The 7,764-nt window shown below is 42.9% G+C and overlaps 1 protein-coding gene and 1 long non-coding RNA gene across 2 annotated transcripts in view; both read left to right on the forward strand.

Annotated features, from left to right (window-relative positions):
• Positions 1-7,764, forward strand: part of ZNF317 (zinc finger protein 317) — a 371,627-nt gene that overhangs the window by 195,958 nt on the left and 167,905 nt on the right. The window lies entirely within an intron of this gene.
• Positions 4,115-6,085, forward strand: LOC132535545 (uncharacterized). Its single transcript, XR_009547324.1, has 3 exons — positions 4,115-4,328; positions 5,295-5,330; positions 5,962-6,085. It is a non-coding gene; the product is annotated as an uncharacterized LOC132535545 (long non-coding RNA).

The following is a 7,764-nucleotide window of genomic DNA, read 5'->3' on the forward strand; positions in this document are numbered from 1 at the left end:
ATACCACCCTCACTAGGTCCTCTTTTGCCATCATGTTTCAGGACCTGAGCCTTCCCCCTCACCTACCCCAGAGTCTTTTATTTTGGTGCAACACAGCAACTCCAGTCTAGGTTTTGCTTCGTGTTTAAGTTCCATCCAAGATGGGCTGAAAGATACCTAAACCAATTAATCATCGAGTTATCAATTATAGTAAACTTCTAAAGTTTTTTACATAAAAAACTTACAAAGTTTTTTCATAAGTAATTGTTACAAAGTTTTTTCATAAGTAATTGACTAAAGCTATGTTAAGCCTTCACATGAAGAAGCATCTGCTCATATGGAATCCCCAGAATTCCATCTTGGACCCCTGACATCTGACATCACCCACAATTACAGCCATCCCCCCGAAACCCATGGTGTGACCTGACATGATCTGGAGAACCTGATTCACGGACTCCAAAGGACAAGACTTTCCTCACCCATCGCTGTCTGCTCTTCCTGCTTCTGCTTCTGCTTCGCCTGTCATGTTTTGGCAGTTCCAGCTCACTCTCTACAGAGAAGAAAAGTTCCAGTGGCTGTCCTCCTCCATCAAGATAAATGTGCGGCATTTTTTCCCTGGTCGTTGACATTGGACTGACACTTCTATTGGACTTGCTGGTGCACCTGTGGACGCTCCCTTTATACTGCTGGACTTCTTGAGAATGGACTGTAGCAATCCATGGAACTTTCTGCCAGCTGACTCAGGACTTTGCAATGCCAGTCACCCCTCTAGCCCCTCGGCTTACCAGGTCCCCACTCCTCCACCCATCAGGCAGCCCTCCTCTCTGCCTACCAGACCTCTCTTCAGTCTCACTCTGTCCCTTGCTACTCTTACTTATCCCTCCCTGTCTTGTGCTAGTTCTTTTTGAAGATGCTTACACGCTATCATTCTGGTTTCTTCTCAACAGGTTTCTGATCATCCCTACACTGCTATTCCCCTGACAGAGATGAAGCCTTTTACAGACATTGACCCAGTTATATATGGCCATTAAGTAAGAGGGAGATGTTAGGGAATTGTGAGGATGTGGTTGAGCTTGGAAGGGCTTGAGCCTGAGGGGTGTGTCAATTCTGTTAGTCTCTCTCTCTACCGAGAGGTTGAACAAGGAGGGACAGTAGACCCCCAAAAGGTATGCCTCTTATCAGTCTCCCTGCCTCACAAAGTGCCCCACACTCCTGATACTATGGCCATTAGTTAAAAAGAAAGGGGGAGATGTTGGGTGATATGCCAGCTCCCCTGTTAAAGCTTGTCTCTAATCCTGCTTAACTAAGCACTGGCATGCCTGCAGGGCATTGGTTTGATCCCACTTAAAGCTGTGGTCTATTTACATAAACCACTGTTAACTAAGCACCACCCTCCCTCCAGGGCATTGGTTTAATCCTGACTGGTTCACAATGTCTTTTTGCTCCACTCCCTCTCCTTGTCACACCCTGATTTTCACCAGTCTCTTTTTTTGCTCCACCCTCTCTACATCACACCCTGTTTCCACCCTACTTGGCTAGTATATATACAAGCTGCTTTTCTGAATAAAAACACTTGGAATTGCTTTCTGGCTCCGAGAGTTCCAGAGTGTATCTCCTGCAACATTAGCTCAGCATGAGTTCCTGATCCCTCTCCCATGCAGCAGCCTAGATTGGCTCCAGTTGAGTTCTCTCCAACCCAGAGAGCACTTGCTCGGGAAGAAGCACCCTCAGGCTATCCCAGCATTGGACCAATTGACTTCCCACCAGCAGCGCAGGAGGGTTACTTTGTTCCCACAACCTCTACAACACCTATTGTTACTGTCCTTTCTAATATGTGACATTCTCACAGGAGTGAAGAGGCATCTCATTGTATTTGCACTTACTTGATCATTGATGGCTTTGATGCCACATCTTTTTAAAATTTTTTTGTATTATCTTTATTTGTTGGATATAGGTAGCCAGAAGTCAAGAGTTATCACTGGGGCTCGGTGCCAATCCACTACCAATCCACTGCTCCTGCAGGCCATTTTTCCCATTTTGTTGCCCTTGTTGTTATCTTTGTTGTCATCATTATTATTGTTGTCATTGCTGCTGCTGTTGATAAATAGGATAGAGAGAAATGGAGAAAGGAGAGGAGATTGAGAGAGGGAGAGAAAGACAGACACCTGCAGTCATGCTTCACCACTTATGAAGCAAACCCCCCACACACAGGTGGGGAGCTGCTCTACTGCCTGACCTCCTGATGCCACATCTTGTCTAGCTAGTCACAAGTATGTGTGTGTTGGGGTCTTTCATTTATCAATTTGTTTGTTTGTTTGTTTGTTTATGATAGACAGAAAGAAATGGAGAGGAAAGGGGAGGTGGAAAGGAAAAAAGAGAAAGAGATACTTGTAACACTACTCCCCACTTGGGAAGATCCCCCCCCCCCCGCAGTTGGGAATGGGAGGCCTTGAATCCAGGTCCTTGTACATTATAATGTGTACACTCAACCAAGTGCACTACTGCCCAGTACAGTTATTTATTTGTGTGTTTATTTGTTTCCACCAGAGCACTTCTTAGCTCTGGCTTAAGGTGGTGCTGGAGATTCAACCTGACACCAAAAAGCCTCAGGCATGAAAGTCTTATTTGCAGAACCATTATTCTATCTCCATGAACTTGCCTTTTCCTTCTTGATATTGTTTTTTTTTTAAAAAAAAAAAAACCTCTATTATCCTTATTTATCTATTGGATGGAGACAGTCAGAAATTGAGGGGGAAGGGGAAGATAGAGAGGGAGAGACACCTGCAGCCCTGCTTCACCACTCATGAAGTTTTTTCCTCTGCCAAGTAGTGCCTGGGGGATTGAACCTGGATCTTTGTGAATTGTGACATGTGCACTCACCCAGGTACACCACCACCCAGTCCTTTCTTTTTGATTTGTAAGAACATCATACATATGTGTGCTTTTAATACATATATATGCATATATATATAATTAGTGATTTAATAGTGATTAGCAAGATTGTAAGATAACAGGGATACAATTCCACTATAAGAGTTCCATGTCATATCCCTTCCATTGGAAGCTTCCTTATTCTTTATCCCCCTGGGAGTATGGACCAAAATTCTTAATGGGGTACAGAAGGTAGGAGGGCTGGCTTCTGTAATTGTTTCTCCATTGGCAGGTTAACCCATACCCCCCCCCCCCAGCCTGTTTCTATCTTTCTCTAGTGGCGTAGAGCTCTGGTGAGGTGGGGTTTCAGGACACATTGGTGAACTCATCTTCTTAGAGAAGTCAGGTTTGCAACTTGGTGGCTGAAAGGTGCTAAGATATAAATCAGGACAAATTGTTTAATAAACAGGCACTCAAAGACAGAAATAGAGCAGATGAAATTATGGGTCTTCCTGTGGGAAGAAGCTAGGAAGTCTATTTTAGGTATGTTCCAAGAGGCCCATGACTTTAGGCATTTTTGCCGGAGCCTGATAGGTGGGCTAAAAATATTGTCTGGGAAGATGGTGCTAGAGTTTAGAACAAGACTAGCTAGCTAGATTAGTATAGAAAGTAGCTCCAAACATGAGGAAAATATACAAATATCATTAACTGTTAACATTATCATTAGCACTGGCTGATGGTGGTGCTAGGGATTGAACCTGGAACCTCAGAGCCTCTTGCATTGAAATCTCATTGCATTCTTGGTGCTGCTATTTTCCCAACCTTCAGACTTCTCATTTCCTGGTCCAACTTTCACATTCTTTGGGCTGAATCAGTGTCTCCAGTTAACCATAGTTATGATTATGAACATCAACTGAAAAGCAGAGCCCACTTAGATTTGGAGGGACTGGAGGTAGAGGGTGGGGGTGGAGGTTTATTCAAATGTTAGATGGAGTGTATTCCCCCCCCCCCTAACTTATGGCAAGCAAATATATCTACAAAAAAAGACACCATAAAATGATACTTATATACTTTTCCTATATTTTGGAGCTACTCTCTTCCCTGATCCAGATTTCTAGTCCTTTGGTCCACCTGCATGTTAGCTGTCATGCTCAGAAAAAATTAGGTAAGTCATGGGCCCCTTGGAATATACTTAAAATAGACCTACTAGCTTTTTCCAAAATGAAGACCCCTAAATCTCATCTTCTATATTCTTGCATTTAGGTTCCTAATTATTAAACAATTTGTTCTGCTTTATATTTTAATGCTTTTTCAGCCACCAAGTTGCAGATGCTACTGTGATGCCAACCTGACTTCCCTGGACAGACGACCTCACCAATGTACCCAGGAGCCCCACCTCTCCATATCCCTGCCCTACTGGGGAAAGATAGGGACAAGCTGGGAGTATGGACTGCTCTGTCAATGCCCATGTTCAGTGGGTAAGCAATTACAGAAGCCCAACCTTTCACCTTCTACATCCCATAATGACCCTAAGTCCATGCTCCCACAGGGATAAAGAATAGGAAAGCTTTCAAGGGAGGGAGGGGATGCAGAACTTTGGTGGTGGAAATTGTAGCCCTCTTATCCAATGGTCTTGTCCATATTTTTAATTTTATAAATAAATTAATAACAGTAAAAAATGTTAATGGAGGATCAGAGTTTAGGGGTACTTGAACCTGAGAAGAATCCAAACATTACACTGAGGAAATGGGTCTGAAAGAATGGTTATGCAAAGAGACTCTCATGCCTGAGGCTCTGAAGTCCCAAATTCAATCTTCCACACTACCATAAACCAGAGCTGATCAGTGCTCTGGTGTTTTTCTCTCTGTCTCTCTCTATGTATAGCTCTCATTAAAATATAAATAAATAGGGAGCTAGGTGGTGGCTTCTTATATGGGCACAAAGTGCAAAGATCCTGGTTTGAGCACCTGGCTCCCCACCTGCAGGGGCTCTCTTCACAAGCAGTGAAGTAGTTCTGCAGGTATTTGTCTTTCTCTCCCCCTCTCTGTCTTCCCCTCCTCTCTCCATTTCTCTCTGTCCTATCCAACAACGACAATGGCAATGACAGCAACAACAACAATAACAAACAACAACAAAATGGGGGAAAATGGCGTCCAGGAACAGTGGATTCGTAGTGCAGGCACAGAGCCCCAGCAATAATAACCCTGGAGGCAAAAATAAATATATAAATAAATAAAATTTTAAAAAGAAAAAATAGGCATGGATAACATAATGGTTATGCAAAGAGATCCCCTCTCCTGTCTGAGGCTCATAAGTCCCAGGCTCAATCCCCTGTACCACCATAAGCCAGAGATGATCAATGCTTTGGTTTTTAAAAGGGGGGGAGGGGAGGAGAGAGGCAAGTACAGCCCTGCTCCACTGCTCATGAAGACTTTCTCCTGCAGGTGGGGATCAGGAACTTGAATCCAGTGCACTATAATGTATGTACTCAACCGGGTGAGCCAACATCCAGCCCCTTACCACCACCTCCTCCATTTTTTCTTCAAGGATAAGATTTCATGCATCTCTGACTTCACCACTCTCAGGACAACTTTTTCATCTCTTTTATTTCAAATAGAAAAGGAGGAAGAGAGATTACAGGAGCTTCCTCTGGTGCCATGGCACTCCTGTGTGGTACCTGGGTCTGAACCTAAACTGTGTACAAGGGAAACATGCAACCTTCTAGATGAGATAGCTTCTGACCCTGTTGTCAGTCAGTCATTCCTAAGAGATGTGACATCCACACTAAACAATTTTCCTTAACTCTGAAGAACTATTTCCAGGTGGTGGCGCACCTGAATGAGCACACATGTTACAATGCTCAAGGACCCAGGTTTGAGTCCCCAGTCCCCACCTGCAGGGTGAAGCAGGGCTGCAAGAATTCTCCATCTCTTCCCCTCTTTATCTTGATGTTTGGCTGTCTCTATCCATAAACAAGTAATAATAATACATTTTTAAATAAAAGAAAGAATTATGCCCATTGTTCACTTTGATATTTAAAAATAGCAATGTTGATAATGGTTGCATTCTCATTCATGAAATAAAAGTACCTATTTCATTTTTTCCCTTCAGATTGGATTCTGAGAGTCAAAGCTATTGAGTTGTGCTGTAAACCACTAACCTCCTAATAAGATGATAAGAGAAGAGAAAGAAATTAAACCTTGTGAAGAAGCAGCAGCAATTAGGACAATGTCTTAAAGAGTCCTGGGAAGTTTTCCTTGAAGAAAGTTAAATGAATTTTCTTTAACCTCCCTGGGGAAGCACCTTATGAATGGCAAACATATAACAAATGCTCCATATTAAGAAGAAATAAAGAGTAGAAAATTGCCTTTCTTCAGAGCTATCTTCTGGGAAGAGAAGTGGCAAAGTTTTGTGTGTGTGTTTTTCTGTCCAACCCTCCCAAGGGAACTTGTTTGAAGAGCAGAATGACAACAGCACAATCTAGGTAATGAAGTGCTCTGAGAATTTGCTCTCCAAGGTGCTGGAAAATTAGACTGCTCTCCAGGGTGCTGAAAAATTGGCGTCTGCTCTCCAGGGTGCTGAAAAGTTAGAATCTGTTCTCCAAGGTTCTGAAAACTTATACTATACTCTTCAAGATGTTGAAAACGTTAAGCTCCCAGCAACCCCCCCCCCTGCCGCCCCCAGGGTCAGTTAACTTGGACTGCCCATATCTATATATTATAAATTCTTTCCCTGAGGATTAGTATTCTCAGGAAGAGGAGGCGGAGAAATGTATCATCTAGAGAGTGAAAAATAATCACTGTAGGAGAAAAAGCTTGAATGCAAGATGATGCCATCTAAAAAAAAGCCAAAGTTTTGTATTCATGCCAAAGTTTTGGTGCATGTAAATAATAGAGTACTAGGTACCTAAAACAAAGCAAAGTTACTGGTAGTGGTAGCACCAGCTTTGCAGCTCTCGAATCTTCTGGGAGCTTGTTAGACATAAACAGTTGGCTTCACTATGGAAAGATAGAAACAGGTTGGGGGTATGGATCCACCTGCCAACACCCATGTACATCAGAGAAACAATTACAGAAGCCAAACCTTCCACTTTCTGCACCCCTAAAAAATTTGATCTGTAATTCCAAAGGGGGAGAAGTGATGGGGGGAAGATGACCAGAGGGCTCTGAACTCCAACTCCATCAGGACCTGGAGAGAGAAGAGGGAAAAGGGAGGGCAATCAGAAGTAGTAATAGGTGTAGGTGTGATTTAGAAAGGAAAAAGAAGGTAGGATCATGGGGGGAAATGGACAGATATTTGTAGACATAATAGTTGACTTATATTTGCAACCTTAGGAGAAGTACTGTAGCTTCCAATGGAGGGAATGGGGATACAGTATATATTTAGCCCATTTCTTTTTAAAATTCTTTTTTTAGAGATTTTTATTTTATTTGCTTCCAGGGTTATTTCTGGGGTTCAGTACCTGCACTACCAATACACTCATCCTTGAGGCCATTTTTCCATTTTACTGGATAGAGACAGAGAGAAATTGAGTGAAGGGGAGATAAATAGGGAAAGAGACAGAGAGATACCTGCAGCCCTGCTTCACCATGAGGCTTTTTCCCTGCAGGTGGGGACCAGAGGGTTAAACCTAGATCATTGTTTACTGTAAAGTGTGCACTTAACCAGGTGGACCACCACCTTGTCCTTATTCAACCCATATTTATGACCTTGGGATAATTATGGCTGGAGAGAGGGGCTGGAAGCACAGAACTCTGGCATTGGGAATGGGGGAATGGTGTGGAATTATATTCCTATAATCTTACAATTTTGTAAATCACAGAGAGAGAGAGAGAGAGAACTGCAGGATTTGGAACAGACTCAGGTACTCAAGTTGAAAATCTGTGCCTTGTCCCATCAAACACACAGAGTAAA

The sequence above is a fragment of the Erinaceus europaeus genome, chromosome 23 (genome assembly GCF_950295315.1).
Source record: "Erinaceus europaeus chromosome 23, mEriEur2.1, whole genome shotgun sequence".
Taxonomy (NCBI): Eukaryota; Metazoa; Chordata; class Mammalia; order Eulipotyphla; family Erinaceidae; genus Erinaceus; species Erinaceus europaeus.